Source organism: Dunckerocampus dactyliophorus, chromosome 1 (genome assembly GCF_027744805.1).
Source record: "Dunckerocampus dactyliophorus isolate RoL2022-P2 chromosome 1, RoL_Ddac_1.1, whole genome shotgun sequence".
NCBI classification, from domain to species: domain Eukaryota; kingdom Metazoa; phylum Chordata; class Actinopteri; order Syngnathiformes; family Syngnathidae; genus Dunckerocampus; species Dunckerocampus dactyliophorus.
In genome coordinates, this window is record NC_072819.1 from 40,797,820 (window position 1) to 40,825,791 (window position 27,972).

Here is a 27,972-nt window from a genome sequence, read left to right on the forward strand (position 1 = left end):
GCCAGTGTGAGGCATAGGGACTGAAACCATTTTCTGCCTTTCTTGAAAACATAGTTTCCATACCCGTGCTTGGGATAGGAATAAAGTTTATCACGACACTGTGAAGACAGGACAGGCTGCTGCCTATGTGGAAATATTAATTGGGTTTGCTTAGATAACAGATTTGTTCTGATGATGTTGTTCTTTGGTTGTTATTTTTCTTTGGTAAATCTGACCTTCAAGGGTTGTCATGAGCATTTAGTCAGATCTGACGCTGTCCAGCAGTGGGCACTGTGTGGTTTCTCTGAAAAGATTTATAAGAGCTGCCCTGCTGCAGCACTGGAAGAAGTAATGGATGGATACTTGGTATTTTAGACAGATTAAAGAGTACAATGTGTACTGTTTTTAATATTTAGGATGTGACCCACCATATAAGCATGATATAATGAGCTAGCATGGATGGACTTGTTAGATTTGGAACTGCTTTAATTATTTAAGAATGGGTTATCTACAGAGATAAGTGTGGGCTGTGAGAAGAGCGTACTCAATTTCAGCACCATGGACAGAGTATCCAGCCGTGTGTGCTTGCTTAATATTCTCTGTTTGCTTCAATAACTGTCAATGACCATTCCAACACAATCAAGTTACAGTAGCTACCTAATATATTGCAGTTGCTTTTTCTCTTCATCTGAAACTGCAGTAGGTTTTGCACATCCATCTTCCACATGGACAAAACATTCAATTATTCATGCACCTCTCCTCATCTAGAACACACAACATGCACCCTTATAGGTGTGATTTACACTGGTGCAGCAGCTAAAAAACCTATGGCCTGTCGTTGTCTACCTAATTATCACTCAAGTGTTCCAGATGGGAACCTTTTCACACTTACACAGCAACCATCAACAATCTTCAATTGCAGCAAAATGTGTTCAAGGTTGTTGTCAGCATAGTGCAGAGAGCAGCCTGAAACAATATGTAATATCTTGCAGCTAATTGTGTTTTGGTGTGCCCAAAGGGTTAGCAGTTGTGTGCAAACTCTGAGAGAATATGTCAAACACATAATGGCTGCAGCGCTCACTGATTTGACATCTGCAGAGACATAAATCTTTTTTTTATGCCATGGTTGAGAGGAAGCAGAGACATGTCTCTGCAGGATGCAGCTAACACACATAGCAATGATCATAAACCTCAGCACACTAATGGAAAACGGAAATGATACCCCACACTGATCCCAGAAATTAGCCTGTATCCTTTGTAAAGATAGTATCTCCTAGTGCCTCTAATGAGATGGTTTAAATGTAAGTACCTCAATGCATTGCAGCCAAAACATAAGTGAGTTGTAAAGTCTGTTTCAGGCAAATGTTACCAACACACATAATATATGCTAAAAACATATGTTATGTTGAGTCAGAGCAGTTGCATGCAAAAACAGCCAGTGTGTGTTTGGCACATTCTGTCCCTCTGATTGTGCAACATGGCTTTGGAAAATTGATGGTGAGGTCAAGGTGGAGTCAATGTGACGTACTACTGTTGGAAACATTGCCAAAACTTTTGACATCAGGCCAAAAGAGCAAAGCAATGCAAGTAAAATAGTACAGCGGCTGAATGGCTGTGAAAATAAATGGCTTATTTGTGGTTGTCCACAAGAAAAAGGCACACTTTGGCCTTTATAAGACCTTGTAGTGTGGTAAAGACTAGGCTTACAGGGAATATTCAAATCCAGTAAGTACAAAAAGGAGAGTAGGCAGAGGTGCTTAAATAAAATGGCAAAAGCAATAAGAAGTTAAAGGACAAAGGCAAGATAAGAAAAAGTGACTGTATGCTAGAGGTATAGCGGGAGAGATGGAGACATGTTCAAAGGCAGAGCAAGATTAGAAGAGAGTGGGTGTGCATAGCGGAGCTCCGAGCACTGCAGTACATTGCAGTGCCCAGCCCCCGCTGCGTTCTCTGCTCGCCATCCGGTTCCATGCACTGAAGAGACCCCTGCAGCAGCAGAGCAGCGCAGCATAGCGGGCTTCCTGCAGAACAGCTTTTGACCCAACATTGTGCATTTTGGACCTCTTCTGGGGTATGTGTTTTTTTAAAGCGTGAAACAATGTTTTTTTGGGTTTTTTTTTTTTTTTTAAAGAAAATGCAGCTAGTGCATTGTCATGCAGTAAGAGGGAGTAGTGCATGCTTCCCTGGATTATGTACACGTGCAGCACGTTCACCCAATACCAGCTGAATGATCCCACCTTCCGTGGCCATGTTTTCCTCATTAGCAACATCTGCCTCACAGTTTGCTTTTGTTCCAGAGGTAACATCTTTACAAAGACAGACAAGCAATTTATTGAACTGGCCCCAGTACTGTAGTCATGCAAGCAACATGAACCCTTTAATAGGTGGTGTTTGTATGCCACTGATCTGACATTTTGAAGGCAATTCCTTGTGTAGCAAATTAGAAATAATGATCCACTGCGACCGTCATTTCATGTGAGCTCACAAGAAAGAAAGAAAATGCAATTTACCACATTTTAAGTCAGGCAGTATGCATGACAGACTCACACAGGCAAGCCACACACTTAAGTTCAGTAGGATTAATTATACAGCTTTTGGCAGGACAAACAATGCTTTCTACCCAATACACACTAGTACACATACATGCAGGCACATAAACACATGCATGCTGATGTGAAATGAATCGTAATCATGTCAAAGCTCTAGGAAACGACAGAAAAGCTTGTTTCTGCTTCCATAATCAGCTGCCACGTTTGCGTCCTACTGCCTGCCCGGGGGCGGGACGGCCTCTTGCTGCGTGAGAGCTTCCCTCATTATAGCTCCTCTCTGGTTTCCCTCTATTTGCTGATGTGGCTGCATCACACTGCGTAGTGTGGACTTTCTCTGCTCCCTGTGACAAGGTCCGGTCATGTTTGCTGCGCTCAGAGGTCGGCCAGTCAAATGCTCGCGCCGGAGAGATGCGGTTAAGAGATATTAAGTACAACACATTGCACTTTGTTTGCCTCTGATTCTCACTAACGCAGCAGCAGCTTTGCAGAGTGAAGCGCTATCTATAGGTGCTAGTAGTGAGTCACAACATAAGAATTGCAGAGCATGAACTATCCAAAAGGCCTTTTACGTTTAGGGACAGTTCCAAGAAATATATAAATATGTATTACAAAAATTAAAATCTAAATTTCTCATCAGTCAGTTTTGTGTTGTGACAAAAAGCAATACTATTTATTGTGGCATTAACCAATAATGATCTGTACCAGACATGGAGAGAGAGCACGAGGAATTGGTTGAGGATAGTAGTGTCAGAGAGCTGCAGCAGGGATTCAGAGTGCTGCATTGAGCTGCATAATTAATGTTGAGGGGGCGGAGCTAAAGGTGATGGTGATAAGTTGCCTTGAAGAGCAAGCCCTGTAATACTGTTCAAGCAGAACAAGCTCACTGTTTCTTGTCGGAGGAAGCTGTGTGAGTGCAGACAGTGAAATATTGATGCCAGACCAAGGATGCACCCTCCGCTGTTTTATCTTTGTCTCCGTCCCATCTGCTCTCTCGGCCCTCAAAGCTGGTCACTCAATGAGGCCAGTGCCACTGTCAAATTCCTCACTGCTTCCTGCACAACTCTGTTAATCATCTAATTTGTTGCAAAACATCTTCCTGTATGACACATCGAGTGCAACTCTCCCAGCTGAGGTGGACCATGAGCTAGGAGGGGGCGTGGCTTCCCTCTGCAGCACAGTGTTATATTTAGTCTTTTTCTTTACAGAATCTAGGTTGTTCTGTACTGTTTACAAGACTCATTGCTTTTAAGATGATGCACATCTCCTCAAGGTGGTATATCTTCAAGCAGTGTGCACTCAGTGTTCAGGTGTGCATTTTCATACATGTGACAAAGAGGGCCTCAGGGGTCTGTGAAGATCACTCTGAATATGAATAGCTGTATCCAATCGTGGCTGTATTAAATGTTTCTAGGCTTTCATATGTATGAGCCTGTTTGCTGTCAGTGCTGTCACAGCTCAGGAATGGCTTTCACTCGCCTTTTTCTAAGGCAATGTTGCTGTGCTGGCCAACTTAACAATGCAATGCACTGCTTGCACCTCTGTCACCTAACCTCATCATCACTGCAGCTCAAGGCTTGACCTCTATTGTGGTGCAACAAGCTCAGTCTTCAATGTCCATCAAAAAAGCCGTGCGTGTCTCTGAAAGGAAGTGTTTTCAGGGACCCCCTTGTTTGGGATTTGAATATTTCAATTTATTTCCATTTTTTATGTGACAGAACACCACAAGTTTACTGCCAAATGTCTGGGTATGTACTTATCAAACTGGCTGAGGAACCAAACACATGAATTGCAACCTGTTCCGCCTCTAAGCCTCTTTATAATCAGCAAGGAAGTTGGTAATGGTGGTGATTTCAGTCTCTCGGAGGCTGCAAAACCACTGTTAGGTTACAAAATTGTCGCTATCAAGCGTATGCAGAGAAAGACACAATTAAACTTCGACATGGGAGGCTGAAATAAAGCCACATCCCAAACTGTAATATCAGACTTCCTTAAATGCACTGATGTAATCTAATGGCAGCCTGGGCAGTCATTTGCTCAATGTTATCTTTAGAACATGCCTTCAAAAGAGCTCCATACTGTGACTAAATGATCGCATTTTCGACTAAAATTTGAGACATTGCGAGGAAATTTTTCATCTACTCACGCATGAGCGATCAGATAAAAGTACGCGTTGTGTTTTGAGTTGACAAGAGACGCACTTTCTCGCTTATTACTATGAGAATTAAAAATTGTCTGTAAAATGTGGAGTCAATTGACGACAGCTTGTCACAGGCTAAGCCTATCTATGCAAGTGTGTGTGATCGCTCACCTTTCAATCTCATTGCCCTTTTCTGGCATTGGTAGCTTTCCGCTTAGCCTGGTCTTTGGACTCCAAATGTGACTTTTTTACCATAGCGACATTTTGTCCTTATAAGAGCAATGTAGTCCGGAGCTTCTTTTTGTCCCGCGAGAAAGCTACAAGTGGCTATCACGGATATGAGGTATGTGCTAACTTACGTCTTTTTTTTAGTGTCACTTAACAACCTTGCTCTCTTGTTATCATTCTAATAACTATGTCTTGTCTCCAAAACACCAGTTGTGTGTCTAATTCTATGTTCACAGTGCAGGTCAGATCGGATTTTTTTGCTCATCTGTGACCTGTATCTGATTTATTCATGTCAGTGTGAACAGCAAAATTACGATTTTATCAAATGTGACTCAGGCCTCATTCGTATGTGGATATAAATCCGACATGTATGCGATGCGACTGCAGTATGAATGGTCAGATCGCATATGTCCGACCTGTACGCCATCGAAAGGCGTGTATTGCCATGCTGACCGAGACTTTAAAGGTACACCAATGTAGGCAGTCATCGAAAGGCGTGGTTTATCATGCAAGACTTGGATAAAAGGTACTCACCGATGTAGGCAAAAGTTCTTCTTATCTGAAAATAATTTTTAAAAGGTGAGAAGCAGCTCTCGTCAATGTCTCACCACTCCTGCCTCGGACATCCACCCATACCTTGGAACACACGTGGCAGCAAGTTGTTTACGAACGGCCTTAGTCAAAAGTCATGCCCTCTTTCTTCTTAATCTCCTACATGGAATCATTTGTTTGAGAAAATATTGACTCGCGTTGTACAAAATTCTTGAAATTGCCACAAACGTGTTAAGGAGAGCGCGCTAGTAATGTGCGGATCGATACTGAAATATCGATACTTATGATACCAGCTCCTCATCGAATCTCCATTGGGCATCTCTGTGTGGAGTTTGCATGTTCTCCCCGTGCATGTTTCTCTGGGTACTCCACTTTCCTCCCACATTCCAAACACATTCATGTTAGGTTAATTGGCTCTTGCCCAAAGTCAGCTGGGATAGGCTCCAGCATACTCGTGACCCTAGTGAGGGTAAGCGGCATAGCAAATGGATGGATGGACGATTTGAAATGCTGTACACTACTTTTTAAAATGTACCAGACTCATGAGGTGAATTTGCACATAGTATCTGATTGGTATCGCCAATACCAGCCTGAATTTGACCCAGTATCGGATTGGAAATGAAATCATTGGTATCACACATCACTAGAGCACACACTGCAGCAGTGTGCACTTTGTGCACCGCATGCACGTCACTTTCCAGACGCTTTGCGTTCACATTAACAAGTCGCATTTGTTTGGTAACGTGAACAACCACATAAAAAATTGGATTTAAACAAAAAAATCAAAATTGGGCATCATACTCTGCAGTGTGAACGTAGCCTAAGTTGTTTAACATAAACACATCGTGTATACAGCTTTAAGATAGTGACGCTATCACAGGGGTCTCCAACAGGTAGCTAGTGAGCTACCAATACATTTCCAGCAATAACATTAACCATTTAAAATGTTGCCAATCACATAGCTCGCATCGCCCTTCATTTTGTCGAAGTAGCTTTAAAGTGTTGATGACACCACAACACATGTAAATCTTGTTATTTCTGATGTGAAAAATAGCACTGAAAGGCATATTTCTACGTTAGCTGTGTGCTGTTTCAATATTTATTTATTTTTTTTACAAATTTTGGCACTTCTCTCGGGTACGAAGTTCTGTCATTTGTTACGTATATTATGTTATTATTATGTTATTAGGTTATATTATGCCTGCTTGTTGTGTTGAAGGCTTTGGCTGGAACACTCTAGGAGACGGAGTAAGTTTGTTGTTTGTTGTAACAACCATTCGCCTCGTCAGATGATTGACAAACGTGGTGGGAGAAATGTTACAATACTGCCCCGCAGATGGAAATAAGAAGTAAAAAACCCACATGGAAAAGTGTGCCAAGGTGGCAGTCAATCTCCATTTCTCCTGCTATTATGCTCCATAGTAGGCATAGTGCTGGCGGCTAATGCAGTGCTAATTCCCATCTGGCTTGTTCTGATGCTAGGTGGTTAATATGGTATCTCTTGTAGCGTGCAACAATAAATCCAAAGGGTTGTCTTTGAATAACAATATGGGTTTTCATGCCAAATTGCTTTCTAAACAACAATCATTGTTTATCGTCTTCAGCTCTGTGCAGTGTGCAAATAAAGAACGAGCTGATAGCTGTGGCTGTCACTGCCAGTAAAACATATCATAGTCCTCACAACGCAATATTAGTGAATGTTATTATTGTTGTGCATATGTCACTTTCTTTGAGTGCATTCATGGCTGTGCTTGTTTGCCAGTGTCACCTGTAAGTGTTGTCAACATGAATTGTTAGCAAAACATGGCTTACTGTCACTCATTTTCCTAGCTTACTGTATCTTGCAGTCAATCTGTCAGTTTCAGTAAGTAAATCCATATTTTTTGACTAGATCTATTCTAGGAATCTTAGAATAATAGTTTGGGGGCTCATTCTAGGGCAAAATAAGCAGGGATCGCTGTTCGCTGGTCTTTTGTTTTGCAGCTATCAGTGCCACTTACTGGCAGTCAAAAAAACGTAATTTTTTGTGTGTGTTATATTGTCGTGACCACAACACACTATCAGTGAATGTTATTATTGTGTTATTGTTGTGAATATGTCACTTTGTTGGCTTTGCTGTGAGTTTGCATGTGAATGTGGTTCCTGGAACCTGTTCTGGTCGTGACGTCACAGCCGAGATGGGGTCGGTTCGGAAAACGCGCTGGGGGGGCGTGTCAAAATCACTGCTTCATTTTACTCCTATTTCACAGTTGTTTATTTATCTACAGTATGACAGCAGTACGACAAAAATGTTTTATTAAGGGGATAGTTTGGATTTTTTCACTTACCCCCCATTTGGTCCCGCCAGTCCAGTTCTGGTCGGATTTCCGTGATGAGGAACGGAGTTCTGCTTAGTTGCTGGGTCATTTAAGTAGAAGAGTTTGGCTTCTCAAAACAATGTGTGTTCAAAAGAGTAATACATTTGCATCATAAAAACGCCTCCTCAAAAAAAATCAGACCTTACAAATCACTCGCCGTTATATCTGTCTCCTGCGCGCTGTCGCCTCTTTATTCGTGTGTATCCACGACGGAGCGCCGCGACCATCTTGTTTATGTGTGTTCCACAGACCAGAACTGGCCTCGCGGGACCAAATTGGGTAAAGTCACTGTTGACAACTTCATGTCAAAAAATCCAAAGTATCCCTTCAAGTGCATACTTTCATTTTGTTATTGCTTTTTTCAAGCTTTTTTGGTGTCATGAGCATTTTAATAGTGCTGGAAGTTGGATACACCGGCGCTCATACACCTGGACACTCAATTTATACTGTCTTATATGAGAAAAAAAATGTATATTGTTATTTTGAACTAAAAATATATTGTTGAACAATTCATTTCCCCTGTATTTATATTACTGTAAAATAGGCATCAAATTAAATTCAGGTTTGTGGCAAATAGCACAAGTTTGTTTCACACAATTAAAGGCAAACAAAAAACAGTTAGGTTGGTTGGCCCTGCCAACAAGGTGCCCCTTATTTATTTTAGTGGAAGTTGGCAACCGTACTTGTTAATTTGCCAATTGTATTTCATTATTACTGCTTGAGTTTTGTTACTGACAAACTTCTGCCCCACACTTTAGCCCAGTAGTTGACAGTAATGCGCAAAAGAGCTAGTTTGCCAGCTGAGATTCACTCCAAATGAAGAAGAAAGAAGACGAACGCCAGAAGATGAAGGTGGGCCGATGTGTGTGAGAGCGAAGGCCGAATGGCCACTGTGATTGGCTTATATGTGAAATGAGGGTGGTATTGGAGTTGTAATGTATGATGCCACCAAAGAGGCCTTTCAGAAACTAGGGACAGAAACAGAGTAGTTAGAGAAAAAAGTTGCCATTTATTGTTCGAGTATTTATCATGGTCTAGTGCAGGGGTCACCAACGTTTTTCCTTGTGAGAGCTACTTTTACGAAATGAAAATGGCCAAGAACTACTCATTTTTGTAACATTTATTTTCAGAGCTTATTTTAAACCCAAACAATGTTATATGCTGAATATGCTTGTTTTACCAGAACATTAACAAAATGCTGGTGTCCACAACTCACATTTTGTATTTCAGAATGCATTTCTTTCTACTGTTCTTTCATTATTAACTGAAAACCTGAATGAAAAGCAGGCTTGCGGGCACCTCATGTGGTCGTGGGGGGCTACCTGGTGCCCGCGGGCACCACGTTGGTGACCCCTGATCTAGTGGTTAGCATGTTGGCCAACACAGTAACAGTCTGGAGATCGGGAAGATGTGGGTTCGATTCTCCCTTGGGCATTTCTGTGTGGAGTTTGCATGTTCTCCCCGTGCGTGCGTGGCTTTTCTTCGGGTACTCCGTTTTCCTCCCACATCCAAAAATGTGCAGGTTAGGTTAATTGGCGACTCTAAATTGTACGTAGGTGTGAATGGTTGTTTGTCTACATGTGCCCTGCGATTGGCTGGTGACCAGTCCAGGGTGTACCCCGCCTGTCGCCCGAAGTCAGCTGGGATAGGCTCCAGCAAGCCCCGCAAAAAATTTCTGTTTGCGCTCGTAAAACTTTTATTTCAGCCACTGTGTTAAAAGTTAGTCTGGAGCCCTGACTTCATTTTCTATTTCAAGGATTTCTTCTTTTGTACATCTTTTTGTACATTCAACACATTTTAATGAGCTGAAATGGCTTACATTTCTCAAATGTGGTTCATAATTTTGTGAAATTATTTGTGAGCACTTCACCTTTGCCAAAATAATCCACCTGGCAGACAAGACATGTCAAGACATGGTTATTGTAAAATTACACTCTAAAACGTATATCTGTTGTAACAGCACAGGTTTCGAAGGCCCATTATCATCATGCATGCAGCAGAAATGTCCTCAACTGTAGAGTTGTTGCCTGTGAAATGAACACTCACATTAGTCATGGCAGGAAAAGAGGTATGATGTCAACTCAGTGAGTGGTTTACTGATGGTGATAGTGTGAGAAGAGTGACCCTTGGTAGGGGTGAAGGGAGGCACTCATAAGCTATCGGAAATGAACATAGGTGCATATTATGTTGCGGGTAGTTTAAGGCGATGACATTATGAATGTGTAAAGATATTATAATTAGTCGTCAGGCACGTTGTCTTGTAATAAATATAACACATGACTTTGTTGTTTTGTTGTCATAATGCGTGGCTCCACATTGCAAGGATTATCAGTACAGAATTCCTGCAAGATGAAAACATTCCAGTTCTTCCTTGGCCTGCATACTCCACAGGCACGACATTTATGAGACACTTTGGAATGCTTTGGATAAACACGTAGAACAAAGTGAGTGATGTGTCGGTCGCAAACTAATGGGCTCTAAGAGAACGACAGGAGCCGGCTCGCGTCGTTGGGAGCCAATTGGGAGCCGATTAGTTTTTTCCTCGTGTTTTTTTCTGTCAAAGGCGAATGTCCTTTTTGAAGATGTGTGGCGGCGTCTCTGTGTCCACACTGAGCAGGGCGAGGGGCTGGGTTAAACCACGGTGGTGCTCTTCGAGCCGATTTGTTTGTGAGAAATTTGCATGAAGAGATTTGACCTGTTTTGACTTAATTTGTCTATTGACATAGGTCTTTGTTTTTGTATTTTATTTACAATATAAGATTTTAATATATTTTTGTACCTGCTCATTAAGGTTTAAATAAATCCATCTAAATAATAAACATTTGATATCATGTATTTTTTTACTTTAGTAATTCATTTTACACAATACGGATCAATTCTTACATCATAAATTCATTTAAGACAACAAAAAATCTGAGGAGCCACTCTGGAGCCGAAAGAGCCGTCTCTTTTTAGTGAGCCGAGCCAAAAGAAATTTCCATCAGTAGTAGAACATGTTCAAATTCCAGCCAAGTGTCTTGCCACAGCTAGGAGAAGTGCAGCAATATCCCACAGGCCACAATCAATAACCTTATCAACCCAACGTGAAGAAGATGTGTCGCGCGATGTGAGGAAAAAGGTTGTCAACCACTTATTGATGTCCTCATGTCCAAGGTGAAGGGTTGGTTCAGAGCCTAGTTAAAGGCTGTCTTACTTAAATTAATGAGAAATGGGAGCAAAACATGTTACATCATTTCTTTTTCATCTCTTTTATGCTTTTGTGATTCGTGAATGTGTCCCACCCCACCGTCCTTAAAATTAATTTAAGATGCATTGTGTGCTCAGCTTTCAGACGCAGGAGATACCGTATTTGCTCATGTTGTTTGCTGGAAACCCGCAAGCATCTGTGATCTATGTCGCTTTTATTTGATCTTAAATCAAATGTCTGCAAGGACTAATGTTTTTCATTAGCGGAAGTTATCAGCCAGTGATTGAAATAAGAGGGGAGGGAGATGTGTGAGTAGGTGCTCAGCATGAAGGATGCTTTTCTCTTTTAATATTTTGAGGCCAGTGTGCAGGTGAAGGACGCAGCCTATACAAAGAAAATGCATCAGTGCTTTTACTATAATGCATCCTCTGTGAAAGAACTGAGAGCTTAGAAAGAAACTGAAGGTTTGAAAGTGAAAGTACATCATGAGTCGATAATTTGCTGCCCTATGCTGCAATCTTGCAAACGTTGAAATACATTTTTTGTTGTTGTTGCATAGCATTCTGCGGTTCTTTTGTTTTAGTTTTGACTCAAATTTAATTGTTCCCCCCCACCACCCCGCCCAGCACCTCTATAGTGTTGTTGTTAAACTTGTCACATTATAATACCGTCAAACCTTGGTTTTCAAACGCCCCAGTTTTTATATGATTTGGAATTTTGCTATTTTTCTAACAGAGTAGTTTGTTTGCCTTGTAATGTATATCATTCATGTATTTGAGGGCCCAAACAAAGCCATGTTCACTTGTGCATTTCATTCGTCATGTATTATTATTTTGTATTGTTTTCTCCATATAAAACTATTGTTGAGCGAACGCTTACAAAATTCTAAACAGGTGCTTTGATCTATTCTTAATATTCTTACTCCGTCGTATGTTTTGTTCTCTAATTTCTCCTTTATTTTTCAACCGATTCAAATCAATCCAGCATCAAATTGTTCAGCTCATTCGGAGATAGTTTGCTATTTATTGGGATATTACAAAACATTCCCATTGGAACTGAATGGGCCATTTTTCAAACTTCCACCATTCACACATTTGTCAACCAATTCCAACCATTCCAATCATTCATGGATTTGAAACTGACCAATTTTCACATTCCAAAAATGTACTTTTTTTTTTTGCAAAATTCACACTTTTTTGTAACACTACTTCCTCTTCTTCTAAGATTTCTTTCAGTGTCCAGATTTCTCAATTCATTCAAGCCATTCCAACATCAAACTGTTCAACACGTTCAGGTCATTCAGCCTACCTATTTTTCAGATGACAAAATTTGTTGTTTTATGCAAAATTCTCGACTTGTGTAAAAACGTATCAATTGGTTTCTACTACCACACGCATTTCTTTACCCATTCAAGCCATTCCAACATCAAACTGCTCGATACGTTCAGTACGTTCAGGCTACCAGTTTTTCAGATGACAGACTCTTTAGTTTTACGCAAAATTCTCACTTTCTGTAAAAACGTATCAATTGTTTCTACTACCACATCTCTCAACCCATTCAAGCCATTCCAACATCAAACTGTTCAACACTTTCAGGACATTCAGGATACCTATTTTTCACATGACAAAATGTTTTGTTTTACGTAAAATTCACACTTTTCTTTAAAAACGTATCAATTGTTTCTACTACCATATTTCTCAACCCATTCAAGCCATTCAACTTCAGACTGCTCGATATGTTGAGGACATTCAGGCTACCAATTTTTCCTATGACAAAATCTTCATTTTACGAACAATTTTCACTTTCTGTAAAAACGTACCAATTGTTTCTACTACCACATTTCTCAACCCATTCAAGCCATTCCAACATCAAACTGTTCAATGTGTTCAGTACATTCAGGCAACCTGTTTTTCACATGACAAAAATTTTCGCTTTACACAGAATTCCCACTTTTCTTTAAAAACGTAACAGTTGTTACTGCTGCCACATTTCCCAACCGATTTTAACCATTCCAAAGTCAAAATGCACAACTCAATCAGGACATTTAGCATCCCTGGTATATTGCACTATCATGCTACGTGTTACCATGCTAGAAGTTAGCATGTTATTGCTAGAATGCTAACATTAGCATAGTAGCATTTTCTGCCATTTTTATGTGTATTAACATACACAGACACTTGCAACGTGTTACATGTTAACATTAGCATGTTAGCATTGTCAATCTGCTAATGTTAGCATAGTAACATTTTAGCTGTTATCATAGGTAGAAACTTATATAAACATTTAATGCTATCATGCTTGGTATCATTCATACATTCATTTTAAATTTATTTTTTTTCGTAGTGCCCAGAATTCCTGTTTGCACCCTTGCTATTGTCTATGTGTTATGAAAAATGGAACCACAAAATCACCTTCATTTATACAACATTTGACTTACTTTTTCAAGAGAACATACTGTATATCACTTCTTTAGAGAGTACATTGTCTGATGGAGTTCTGTTAGGACTTCCAGTAGCACACAGCGGGGCTCCAAGTGAGAGAGCAGTCGGCAAACCTGGTGTCTTCCACCGCTGACAAAGGCTGGTCATCTAGTCTGATGAATTCAATTATTTTTCGAGTCATTTGCTTTAGAGTTCTGACTGTCAGGCACACACGGGTTGTCCAGCTTTTTGGCTACATTGGCAAACCATACTCCGTCAAGTGTTTATTCTTCAAATGCCGTGTTAAATTAAAGCTTTTTAACGTGATACCCCAGTGAGATACTAGTGGCCTGTTCTGCAGGGTGCAAAATTTAAATCACTCTCACAAACGGCAGGTAAGTTCCACAAGGCACACATGTTTGTTTTGGGTTTGGCACGCCTGCACAGTGTGAAGAAAAGTAGGCGGGGGACAATCGCTACAGGCTGTAGGCTGCAATAATACAAGGAAGAGGTGATGGCAGCTATGTTGAGTTTGAGTTCAGATCATGCACATTTCTTTTGAACACACCCTCACATCTTGTCCTTTAAAGGTAAAAGAAGAGAGAACATCTTCTTTGCTAGTTAATATAACCACTTGAACACAAGATGTTGCTGTCACATCGACGCATCAAACTGCAGAGAAACAATCTTCTGTTGCCAGCACTTGTTTTGCGACAGACACATACGAAAGACAACGTTGCCTTTCTCTAATTTGTTCACTGCACACTGCATGGCGCAGATTTGAGTGACACAGCACTGAGCCAAACAAGGGATTGTCAAGTGTAAACACATTTGTGACAGAAGCCTCACTGACGAGGTAGAGACTGATAACATTACCACCATCCATCCATTTCCTATGCTGCTCGGCCTCATTAGGGGCACGGGTGACCCAGCTGCCTTTTTAACGTTTAATAACAGCAATTGTAATACCTAAATAATAAGACCATTCATCAGAAAATGTCTTAACAGCTCAAATGGGAAAAGAACATGATATCTACCTAGTCCCACTGTTTAACAGTGTTTCACTGTCCGCTGATAGGAGGCCCGTTGCTAGTGCCATGGAGCTGGATTGCTAATGGGGGCCGTTCTTTTTTCTTTTAAGACCACGATTTTGGAAATGACATACACATAAATGTACAACTCCTCAACATTTTCAATAAATGACCACATTTTATTTTCTTGAATGAAAGTATAAATTCAATCAAAAACGCTCTGTTATATTAAAGCATTTTCCATATGGAGCACTAGCGATGATATATTGGGTTGTTTTGTCTGCAGGGCTATTCCAGACACTGTAGTCCTAATACTGAAAATAATAAAAGTAGTAGCAGTGTTGTCTGCACCATTGGTAGCAGTAATACCTACAGTAGTCCAGAGGAAAGACAGAAATTCAGCAATAACTGTATTAATAGCAGCAATAGTGCTATAATAGTATGGTGTGAGTGTTGCTGACTATTTACTCCTACTACTAAGATAATTGTTGATGTCTGCGTGTCTGCAAGCAGTAGTTCTTGCTCCAGGGAAGAGAGCGAGAGAGAGGAGTTAGTAACATTCTGTACAGTATATGAATTTGAACAGGTAGAGATAGAAATGAGGAGAGTGGAGCTTGGTACACTGGCGTGCTCCCATGAACCAAACGGTAATGGTAAATTAAATAAATTCACCAAATAATACGAACGTGAGCACTCAACACAGACATATTAAAGTCATCAAACTTCACTTTTATGCATTCACAACCAACACCAGTATCTGGGGAAAAAAGAGTGGAAAAATATAAGTCAACTTTCAAGTTGTCCCGGAGCACACAACTATGGTGTGTTCAAGGACCACCAAACAAAGTAGAAATAAACACTCCGTGAAACATAATGAAACAAAATGACATACACATGCAAATATTACGGGCTTTCTAACTGTATATTATTTTTCCGATAAAATAATAGCTCTTATTGCCAAATTTGATATACAGTACAGGCCAAAGGTTTGGACACACCTTCTCATCCAATGCGTTTCCTTTATTTTCATGATTATTTACATTGTAGATTCTCCAAACTATGGATGAACACATGTGGAATTGTGTACTTAGATTCCTCAAAGTAGCCACCCTTTGCTTCTCTGATAGTTCTCTCAATGAGCTTCATGAGGTAGTCACCTGAAATGCTTTTCACTTCACAGGTGTCCCTTGTCAGGGTTGCTTAGTGGACTTTCTTGCCTTATTAATGGGGTTGGGACCATCGTTTGTGTTGTGTGTGTCCAAACTTTTGACCTGTACTGTACATTTACTTCACATTCGATGGCCCACGGACCGGTACTGGGCCGCTGCCCGGTGGTTGGGGACCCTTGAGTTGGAGGATTTGCTGGAGCAACCTGTTGATAGCGAGCTATAATAATTATCCTAAATGGTTACGAAAGTATGGATGAGTATCAACCAACGACAGCATATCTCAATTTTTTGTGATTTAAGGCAAGTGAAAACTCACTGTCCTTGACTTTTGTTGCATGTGGGAGTTGTTGGAGAAGTCCTGATGAGACGTAATGCCAAGGTTGCTTCCTGTGCTGCTGGAGGCCAGGGCAAAGCCATCTACAGCAGCCACATCATTGTACCACCTTGTATCTGATGAACTGAGGGCCAATGTTCAGCTTTATCTGATTATACTTGTAGTCGTAAGAAGCCAGTTGTCATCCAATTGATTTCGGTAAGACGTACCAGATGTTTGGATAATTGATTCAAATTTTGTTGCTAGAGTTGTGTGTCAACTGCATAGAGTAACAATGGAAGAGTATTTTCTAATAATATTTCCTCACATCACCTTACGTATTTAATCACACAAAGTGCTTTGTAGGGTGTTATTCTTCACTTAACATGCAAGCATATTAAGAGATTGCAGTCCTATTCCCCTCCCTGCATTTGACAAAAAATGAAAATAAGCGCAGCAAACAATCAGCCTGCCTTTTACTGGTGACTGAAGGAGACATGATAATATTGTGCTTTTGCACGGAAAATAACTGACTCAACAAACTAACAACTGCTTGTCATTTTTGGACGTACTAGAAGTCTCACTAGGACTCAACTGTTAACATCCAGAGAGATCCTAATAAACCATTAGATGTCTTCATCTGCCACTCATCATTGGGCCGGATTGATTAAATCTGCATCATGATCTAAACTTGCACAAAACAATAATATTCAACTGAATCGTTTGCACATATTCAAACAGATGTTCTGCTATAGAAGCGGAAGACTGTGAAGACTGAATCCATGGCTCTGTCAGCGATTAGTCGGATGTCAGCCAGTCGGCCTTTAGCCTGAGAACGGAGGTGTTGCATTATTGAAGGCTGAATACGGAACATTTTGTCTCTGGAGGAGGTTAAGACTGGAACACCAATGGACGCAAAGAACCCAAATACGAAAGGGGAAAGCATCTTTACATCCCATTATGTGGATGCTCAATATTTCAATAATTTATGAGTTGTTTTTTTAACGGTAACATCCAGTAATGCACAGGAATACCACAGTGGGTACTGGGACACCGTTGTGAAGTTACTTTTCCAATTATGTCAAATATAACCGTGACAAGCTAATGTCTGTTGTTTCACCAATATTTCACCTGCACTTGATCTATGATTCACAGTAGGACTCAACCCAGACTTAAAGATCAATACTCCAGTGTTCTGACAAGTATAGCAGATGGTGCGCTATCCAGTGATGTACTGCTGCATAGCCAGGGCGGCGCTTTGCTTTTGGAGCCTTTCTCCTCTTCAATAACTGAGAATACTTTAAGTTGACTGTAGAAAATGTCACATGATTCATTACTTGGTGAAAGCCCATTGGAGAATAAGCTTATGGCAGTCAATCAACAACGTACTGTTCAGTGGCACTCCAAATGATAAGAAAAGATAGGTTCACTTGTTTCTTGGTTTTCTGCTGATGCCAAATGAAATGAGTAAATGTCTGAGTCCGTTAGATGAAGTACACCACTGGGCACCAGAGCTGTTTTTCCTCACTATGCTTGCAACGCAACATTTTGCAAGAGAAAGGCTCCCTCAGTGTACATTTGGCCAGAGGTGTAGGTGTGGAGGTGGATTGCAGCGCCTCCCTAATGTTGTTTACGCCACGAAAACCAATTCGTTTTGGAATTTTGCCACAGTTTGTAAAAGGATGTAATGAAGTCCTCGAGACATGCTCTTGTAAACGTTTTTTGTATTGACATATCGTTTTACGTTTAGTGAGAGGTTTGGATGAATTGTTGTGATATTTGGTCGGGGCTTGCTTTTAAGCTCAGGAGTCATTGCTGGACAATAACATTGGTTTGTTGTGTTGTGCCATTAGCAGGCTTTGGTTTGTGTCCAAATACTTGGAACTCAATTTGCCTGCCTTTGAAGAGGTCATCAGCTAATGTTAGAATACTCTCAGAAATATTGCGGTGATTGATCCTGATTACTGTAATACTACAGGGCCAGGCAAAATGATCCGACCCATTTGTAGGGTAAATAAAAGGCAAATAAAGTAAAGAAACAAAAAAGTGTTTTTATTTTCGAAAAGAACATATAAGGCCTTTTTTTTTTCATACAATGCCATTCTGTTTCATTATGTTTTAAAAATTAAATCAGTCAAATGGGATCCATTATTGTCCAGTAGCTGTGAAGTTGGTAACCCATAACAAGATGGTGTTGCCAGCTGGTACGGGATCATGTCTACCAAGATTGAAGTGCAAACGGAATGCTCGTTGTGTTGCAGTTACAGATTCGCTTGTTTTGATAAACGTTTCCACAATGAAAGTGCGATGCTCACCAGTCCAATTCATGGCAGCAACTGAAAAAGAAACAAAAAACAATGGCATTATAAAGAAACAAAGCAAAATGGCATTATATGACAAAAATGGCATTATATGTACTTTTCGAAAATAAAACCACTTTTTTGTTTCTTTACTTTATTTGCCTTTTATTTAACCTACAAATGTGTCAGATCATTTTGCCTGACCCTGTATAATTCAAGCATCACTTAGGAAGGACACAATTTGTTTTTATATTTTCAAAATGGGAAATATAATATTGGTGGTGGTGTTAATTCCTTTCATGAATTATATTATTATTATTATTAACTGCTCAAAATGTATCATCATAGTGCAATAATTTAAGAATTTATACTATGTTGGTAGCAAAGAATATAAGCCCTGTCAACTCAATATATATCATTATACATCATTTTGGGGGGGGTATGGATTTGGCCATCCATAAAAATAATGATCTTTGAATTCCGGCTGCAAGTAACGATTATTTTCGATTAATCTGAAGCTTGTTGCTTCTGTTATCGGTTACGCCCTACACCTTGGGTTTGCAACACGCATTGCATTGGCTCTTTTATCCGTCTGCTGTGACTCCAGCTGGTTTGGATGGATGGATGGATGGATGGATGGATGGATGGATGGATGGATGGATAGTTATATACTTTATTCATCTTCAAGAGAAATTCAAATTTCCAGCATCTCTGCGAAAATGTCACAATAAACTTAAAACACTTCAAAATAAAACAAACCAAGATAGGAGAGATAACAAAAAAAGATTTTTTATTTTTTTTTTCTGGTGAGTCAACTTGGTGAGAAACCAAGATGGCGGTCAACTATTTCGCTTATTAGCTTCCTATAGCGACTAATGCGACATGGAGAATGGCATTGGAACTGGAACTAATTGATGTGTTACACCAGTTTTATTGCGAATGTTCATCTGAAATCAACAGAGAAGGCTTAAAAAATATGACTAATTGCCAAGTGGCAACAGGTGTGGCTCGTCCTTCCGCCATGGAGACAGAAAAGGCCAAAACGCTTAAAGAAACTATACATGTAGCGTTACCCTCAATTTAGTGGTCAAATAGGTTTTGTGGCTCCAAGTGGGTTTTAATTTGGTGGAAACGGGCCCACATGGCTCTTTTGATGCTGAAGGTTGCTGACCCTTGCCTGAGACAGACCAAATCAATACGGACCAAACACAAACAGTTAGTGGTTTGGTTTGCAACATTTCAGAAAAGAGGCAAAAATGTCGATGGCTGTTTTGCAAAGTCAAAGCTGATGTGTGTGAATATCTTCTTTTGCCTAAAACACAAAGACAATAGTGTTGCGTGTTGACAAAAAGCTGCACCCCAGATGCAGAGTAAAAGTAGTTTAATAAAGTACAAAGGCGATGGTTGGAAGGCGAAGGCGAACTGAAAACTAACACCACAAAAATAGGTTTAAAGCTAGACAAACGAACAGGTGGAGGCTCACCAAAAGGAGACGCCAGAGCAACGTTTAGAAAAAAATAGTAAAGACTGCAAGGCACACAAGTGAGTAGCAAAATCGAGTTAGCCCAAGAAGACACAAGGCGCAGAGCGAACAACAGCGTTTCCGAACAATGAAGAATAAACAAGCGTATCCCAGCTGTTGTCCATCAGCTGAAGAAGGACACAGCCAATCAAGCTTCAGGTGCGCCCAGTTGTCCCGCCTCCAGGTGGCGCGAGGGCTCCTGAAAAACAAAAACAGGAGAAGGCAGTGAATAAACAGGAGAACACGAAGTAGAATGTAACAAATGGGTTTGCTTTCATGGATGACTAAAGAAACATTCACATTTGAGAGGCTGAAATCAGAGGATATTGGCATTTTTAAATTAAAAAAAACAATTTTTACACAATAGTTGTTGAATAACTGGATAATCAATTAATCATCGATTCACTGATTAATAAATGCCGGCTCTACTTTTAATTGTCCCCTAAATGACTTTCTTCAATATTACACCATGTTCACAATGACTGGAGGTAATTCTGTTCTCGGGGGAAGGTTTGTTCATCATGATAATCAAATCTCACCTTTCAGCCTGAGAACAAATGAGATTTAGCGTTTGCCATTAATAAGAGAAGGCAGCATTTTGCAGTGTTGCAGTTTGTGCACACACACACACACTGTTGTGTTTCCAAAAGTCATTGATTGGTCCTATCTTCTCCGCGCTTCGCTTCATTGATTGGCGAGGCCGCTCTCAGGTTGAGAGTAAGCGATAATACACTAGCGTGTGGGCGCAGGAGCATCCTTAAAGCACAGTAACTTCATCTTTCGCAGAAATATTCCTTCATTCATTACTAGATGCATTAATTCTGCAGCACAGGGCGTGAAGCTGACGGTAAACATTTATTAGATAACATCATTTTTTAAAAGCAGCTAAAACATGCCTTTTAGCTGAGACAGGAAATCATCAGTCATCAACAGCAGTGTGCTTGAGTTTGCATTTTAATCAGGGATGCGCATTAAAATACTTGGCTACCTTTCTCTCCTCTTCCCTTTGCTAGTATGCTACAAAGGTTATTTCCTATTTTAGGCCATAATGAGTGCTTAATTGAAAACGCGTCTTTGTCTACTTTACAGAAGATATGAGTTAAATATCACAACATTGTAGGTCAGATCACTCCGCTATAGATAGAATCTTTTTATTCGTGAGGTACAAACGGTAACATCACTCCTTTACTTAGCAGAATAAGCACAGTTGTCAGCTACAAAGCTCGTGAGCGTCACGGTGGGAATTAAACAACCGGCAGTTGGCCTATTAAAGCTACCGGTATTTGTAATTAAATTCAGCCTGTTGTAGCTCATGCAGTGTGCGAGACAGAAAGCTATTAATGCAATGAGACTGACAACATTACGCCGCAACAAGAGTCAGTTTTTATGTGGCACAAGTATAGCGCATGAGAACTTTGCTGCCACCCTCAATCTTTGTTGGACCCGGGGCACCGTGGTTTTCAAAGTTTGGGCCGTGTGATGGATTCCTCTGACAACGTGAAGGTGAACCATCCTCTGCTTGCCGCTTGCGGCTTCTCTGTCATTTGTCATACAATACCTTTGACCACATTACATGATGCAAAAAGAATATCCCCCTTTCTCCTGTTCCGATGGAGCACTTTTAATTGGAACGCTTTTTTTTTTGTCAAGCGTTGAGCTTTCGCACTTGTTTCGGCGGTTCTTGAATGCACCATAGTTGCTGTGTGATACAAAATTTCTATATAAAAACTAGGGCTGTCAAAAATAGCGCGTTTACGGCGGTAGCTAATATATTCAACTAATTATGTTACATTTTTTACGTAATTAACGCACACGCAAGCACGCAAGGCACAGCTCTCTGTTATGACGACAGACTGCGGCTCAGTGTAGCTCCCCACAGAATCACACAGTTTCTGACGCTCTTTTATAACTTTATTCTTACCTGAACACATCAACAGCAGTGCAATTCCAAAACCATTTATGCACTCCGACTCCAAACAAACACGTCTCTAGTCCATTCATTGCAACAACACGAGACAGACCGACACTCTGAACATCACAACAACGTCTTTATTATGAGTGTATGAGTGGTCTAAATAAACAGAAAAGCAATGAAAATAAATAAGTTTACCTACCACCCGTTCGTTTCACATCAATTGGAATACATTTGCCAATTTCCTGTATTCCAAATGTACTCTTTGCCAGTTTAAAATGCATAGGAAAATGCTAAGGTAATATGATAAGGTAATATAAGTGTGATTAATCTGATTCAAAATGTTAATCATTTGACAGCGCTAACAAAAACGTATATATAACTTGTACATCGTGACAGCGACTCCATCTGTTCACTGATCATCTTTCATGATCATTCATTAATGGGCAGTACCTATACATTTGAATATTTAAAATGTGTTTAATAAGTTAATAAGCGTGTGAGGCATATTGAAAAGAAATGGGAGAAGGTTCTGGAGCTGAATCCAATCTAATAATTACAACAGTTACTTTTATTGCTGTTGTTGGTCTTAAATTGTCAATCTAGCAGGAGGAGGAGTGAGCCATTTTTAAAATAGACATTTTTATGGGTGTCTCAATTACTCACGGATTTTCACCATTTGCTCGTAGTCTACTACAGTCGCACCTCGTTTATTGCGGTTAATTGGTCCCATCCATCCTTTTTCTATGCCGCTTATCCTCATTGGTTATGCAGGGCACATATAGACAACCATTCACACTCACATGTCCACTCACATGGACAATTTAGAGCCTCCAGTTGACCTAACATGCTTGTTTTTGGAATGTGGGAGGAAACCGGAATACCGGAACCCACACACGCATCCACACAAACTCCACACTGAGATGCCCAACGGAGATTCTAACCCAGATCTTCCCGAGCTCCTGACTGCGTGGCCAACATGCTAACCTCTAGTTTTAACATGATTACAGCCCTGTAGACATGAAATAACACCCCAAGAGTCACTTTTACACTCCTATTATTTTTGTTTACATCACATTACGCAGGCTACGGTATCACTGCAGGGAAATAACAGACGGCCGCCGCTAGCATAGCAAGCTACCGAGCTAACTAGTTAGCCTCTCTAATTTACTTGTTCTAAGAAAGTGTTTCAAACAGAGTGGAGAAGAAGGACAAAGAAGCCAAAATCTTAGCACTTCTCACAGAATGAGAGGATAACCTTTTTTTCACGTAATCTCAGCCATGGCTTGCCGGCTCGACTCGGCTCGGCTCGGCGGGGTCAGTAGCCAGTCTCCTTGCAGTGTGTAAGGTAATGTAATCTAACGTCATGTCTCATAACATTACTGATGCCTAGTGACCAAAATACTACATACAACTTGTCTTTCAATATATTTTGGCTAATAACAGGCCATGGTCAACCACGAAACAGCGATCATTTATTGATGAAGAATTTGTTTAGGGAGCGATAGTCGAAGCAATATCGCGTGGGCCGATTGTATACATATGAATTTGACACAAGATGGCTGAGAGAAATGAAAGCAGTCAAGGATGTTTGCAACCGATCTTCTTATTACAGTATTACTTTTTGTAAGCGCATGTATTGACTGACTGAATGTGAAAAGGCTTGAGTTGGGCTATTTCCAACCGATTACTTTGCACACAGGACACATTGTTGTCTTCAACAATGATCTTGTATGGACGTGGTCGTGTATGTAGGGTCTTTTCTTACACCTACCATTAATGCTGGAAGGCACGTAAATGAGAATGCATTTCATTACTTTATCGTTCTCTGTCATTGTAGTTCTTTTGCCTGGCCAGTGAATGAAACATGAAGAAGGGAGGCAATTACTTGAACAATATTTGCCATTTCATCATAGTTGACATTTGCCATGGAAAAGGATGATTAATTTTCTCGTTTTACCACAAACAGTGGAGGACGAAATGCACAAGTCTACCTACATTAATGGCTAAACTTTGTGAAAAATTATAAAAATATAGATTTTTTTTCTTGCTAGTCATTGCTGTGCATTGCGACTGTCTTCAGTGACTATAGCTGAACTGATTGTGGCTATTTTATTTCAATGACTGTGACCCCGACTGCCATAAAAATTCCATTCATCCATTTTCTACAGCTTACCCTGGTCAGGGTGACGGATAAGATGGAGCCTATCCCAGCTGATGTGGGACTACATCTTGACTGGTTACCAGCCAATCACAGGGCACCCATTGTCACACAAGGATCTGAATCACACTCATGCTCACATTCACACCATCATTGAGTGGCGAATGAACACATGCTGCCTGCACCTGAAGTTAGGGGTGTAACGATTCGTTTTAATAACGATTTGATTCATATCACGAATCGAGTCTTTATCATTAAAAGTGCTTAAAAAACCCACATCCCTATAAAGCCCGCCGTGCTTAAATCCAATGCTTTATTTCCTAGTTTATAGATTCAATCGATTGATTAGCTTTTTGAACAATGTTAGATCGATATATGCTGTCCAGAATGGAAACTTGCTAAACACACATCAATGTAGTTGGATCGTAGGAATTGAAATCGATGCAGTGATGTAGTGAATGAATCGTTACACCCCTACCTGAAGTCAGGTGAGTCAACCACTAGACCAACAGTGACTGCCTTATAAATTTAAAAAGACACATTTTCTGAGACAAAAACATCTCTTAAAAGAGTATATGGTTCAATTATTTTCAGGTCGTCATAATGACAGGATGATGTTTGCAGGTTTCCAGATAAAGCAGCTGCAGCAACAGTTTGTCAATACACGGTGAAATGAAGATTTCACCCTGAGCAGAGTGATTCTTTTCATGCTTTGTCATGAATGCGATTTGTCAATGACAGCCATGAAGAATTCACAAATATATCTGACACACTAACAATAATTAAGTGCCTTATTCAGTCTTGCAGTGTCATTTGATGGAAGTTCACTTAAGGCAATAGAGTGAAACCTTGGTTAGTGTCATTAATCCGTTTCAGAAGGTCCAACTCAAACTGAAATGGAAACTCTAATGGAAACTCATAAGAAGTAAATCCAATTAAATCCAATCAATCTGTTTCAGAAAGCCAAAAATTTCAACACAAAACACGTGTTATAGTTTTATAATTCTATTTTTACATTTACTTTTGACCACTGCTGCAGAATAAACACTATTGAATACAACAAATAACCCATCGCAAATCATGACGGTGGTGCCCGTTTTGATCTCACTGCCACATCGCTGTCTTTGTCAACAATCAAGGTAAATGACATTCATCATTATATTATATTATATTATATTTATATGCATTTTGAATTGTTTTGTGTATACAAAACTATAATTGTCAAACGATAAAAATGTATTTTGTGTTAACATTTTTGAGACTTGTGGTGTAACTGTGTTAGTAAGCAAAGAACTACAGAGTCTACTGCTGATGACATCATAGACGGGCGACGGAGCTGATGTCCGGTGCCTGTTTCTGCATATTAGCGCTAATAGGCAACTTACAAGGATGTTTTGTGATAAAAATACATTAAGAGCACAGCTGGACTGATGAAATATATTACTAACAGCAAGACGCATGCCATATTGTATGCTAATCGGAAAATGTGTGCAACCCAGGGCAAAATGATGGTGTAATTTAAAAACCTGAAAAGCATGCTATCTGGGCTGTACGCAAACCGAGGTTCCACTGTAGCTTGAAGAAGGCCTTTCTATGATAACGACTTTAAGTCTTCTATCTTAGTCACAATTTTGTTGACGTACACACTTCCATACCTTTTAGCCTAGAGAGAAACTCTAATTATGTTATACGCATTAAGACAAAGGGGTATCAGTAGGGTGACCAAAAGTCACACTTTCTCAGGACATGTCACATTTCAAACGTCCTGCCCTGGCCGTCGTGTTTTTTGGTGTGTTTTTTTAGAAAGTGATAAATATGTTCTGTTTGTCATTGTTTTGAAATTGGGCGCTGAGCTGCATGTGACGTAGTCACTGAGAGCTGTATGTGGGCGCTTTTCGAATTAGTGTTGTCAAAAAGCCATAAAAAGCCAAGGAAAAAGTGAAGCATATGCACGTAGTTAATCCTCTGACGTTTGCCGAGTTGAAGTCTCGTAAAAGTGGGGACGTCATTAACAATGGCAGTTAAAATTCCCAAGTTTTTGCGAACTTAGGGGGCACATGTTTTCTGAAAATATTCGTTACATTCCAAAACTCAACAAGCCTTTGACCTCAGGTTCCCGTGTCATTCAATTTTTGACGTTCTTCCTTTGGAATGCGCGTGTTTGGTTTCAATAGCATTTTGTAATAAAACAATTTTCTATCAATAAGAGGAGGCATACTTTAAACGTAATGAAATTACTCTCTGAGTAAACCTCAAGTATCGTTTCAGTATCTCATTGCTGGGCCAAGTGTCCGGGTTTGTGGTGATCAAAATATGGTCACCCTAGTTTTGGAGGCGACGTGATGTGGGGTCTTACTTTCATGTGAGCATTACTCAATAATCCCATTTTTAACTGGATGAAGCATGGTCTGTTCAGTAGTTGAATTATTGCTCTCCACATACAGTATAAACATAGCAACTGTACTGTGTGCAAAAGTCAAGACTAGTGCTCTTTAAGACTGTTCATCCCTTGTGTCAGTACTGTGTGTATCAACGTGTAAAAGAAGTGTCACCATTGCTGGGTTCTGCTGACTGTCTCCCACAGTCAACAATCTGTCATGTTGGCAACCACCATTATGCTCTTTAGCGCACTTACCACACTCTGTACACACGAGCAAAATACAGTCAGCTGAATATTTCTCACTTTCATGCCTTTGTTTACCCTTTTTTAATTCTTAATAGATGTGTGGGTTGGGTTGATGGCCCTCATTAGGTTGCAAATCTCCAGCCTACATGAGCAGTATGAGATCACACTCGACCCAGCGGTTACTTTAAACTGCCATCTTGGTCGAAATGGGCTTTTGTAGGTGCGCATGAGAGCATGGATATACTGTATCTGTGTGTGTCCATCTTTGTGTGCTTCTATTAAATGTGTGTGTTGTCAGAGAGCTCCTTAAATGGTTTTGCCTGCCTCCTGGCTCTATGTTAAACCCCTGCATTGCAGCACTGCCAGTGGGATTTCAGCAGGCGCGGCCCTTTTTTCTCCCCCTCTAACCCGCCATCGTCACAATAGAGAGATTAAATTTGGGCCACATCCCTCCTGCACGGAAAGCTCCGCCGCTCACACGTGCACCTCTTCTTGTGTTTGTATGCGACGCTCCAAATAAATGCAGAACACCTGAGAAACCCCACGAGTCTCCCGCGGTCTCCTTTCCCACCCCATACAAATCTCCCCGTTCCCTGCCTGAGTGGGAGAAGCCACGTGTCTTGGAGACAGACGCAGACAGACCCAGAAAGAGGGAGAAAAAGACAACACAGGGTCCTGAGGGGCTCGGTAATTCAAGTGCTGGCTGAGAAGCTGCACAGTAATCTTGGTGAAGAATAGAGAGGCCTTGTCATTTGGTGCGAAGTGACACCGAAAGTTCATTTTACAGAAACCACACAGATTAGCAACGTAAAAGTAAAGACGGGCAATTCAAATGTTATTATGTGATTATTGACGGCACTCAATGACCAGTGAAAGGTAGACAAACACCTTCAAAAGCTATGAAACATGATCTTCATTTGGTCTATCAAATTGAAATGGCTCGTCTCACCTAAATGATGGCATGTTGCATTAGATGCAGTAGTCTCCAGGATGTGCTTTATTAAAACTGCAAAACACTGGATTTCAACAGCCACCATGGTATGGACACTAATGGGCCTGTAGTGACAGGAGGAAAGAAGTATTTCCAGATAATTGGGTAAACAGCCTTAGGACCCACTAAGGATACATAGTGCAATCCTATACCAGTGGCATTTTTAGTTTAGAATGACTTCAGAAATAAAATAATCTGTGCATAATTCAGTAGACACTGAAAATGACTGGCAACCAGTCCACGGTAGCAATGAGTGATAGAAACGATATGCAATAGAAAGGATATAGATTTGGCCTACGATAGAGATTTTAAATCGATTACCCTGTTGCGATAATGCACGCTGATGATGCAATCCAACCGCTAAAACTGAGAGCAACAAACTGCAAAACATGACCAATGTAATAAGTCAACGTGGCTGAAAGCCAACAGGTGGAGCTGTTGAAAAAGACCGGTCCAACGGCCATCATTTGGACTTGGTTTGTTTGGATTTAAGCTGTCCGACCATCAGCAGAAAAGTACATTCTGCAGATTGTGTGGG

General features: G+C 40.4%; 1 protein-coding gene across 4 annotated transcripts in view; it reads left to right on the forward strand.

The window, feature by feature from the left end:
* LOC129182920 (synaptotagmin-2-like) overlaps positions 1–27,972 on the forward strand; it is a 90,903-nt gene that overhangs the window by 707 nt on the left and 62,224 nt on the right. The window lies entirely within an intron of this gene.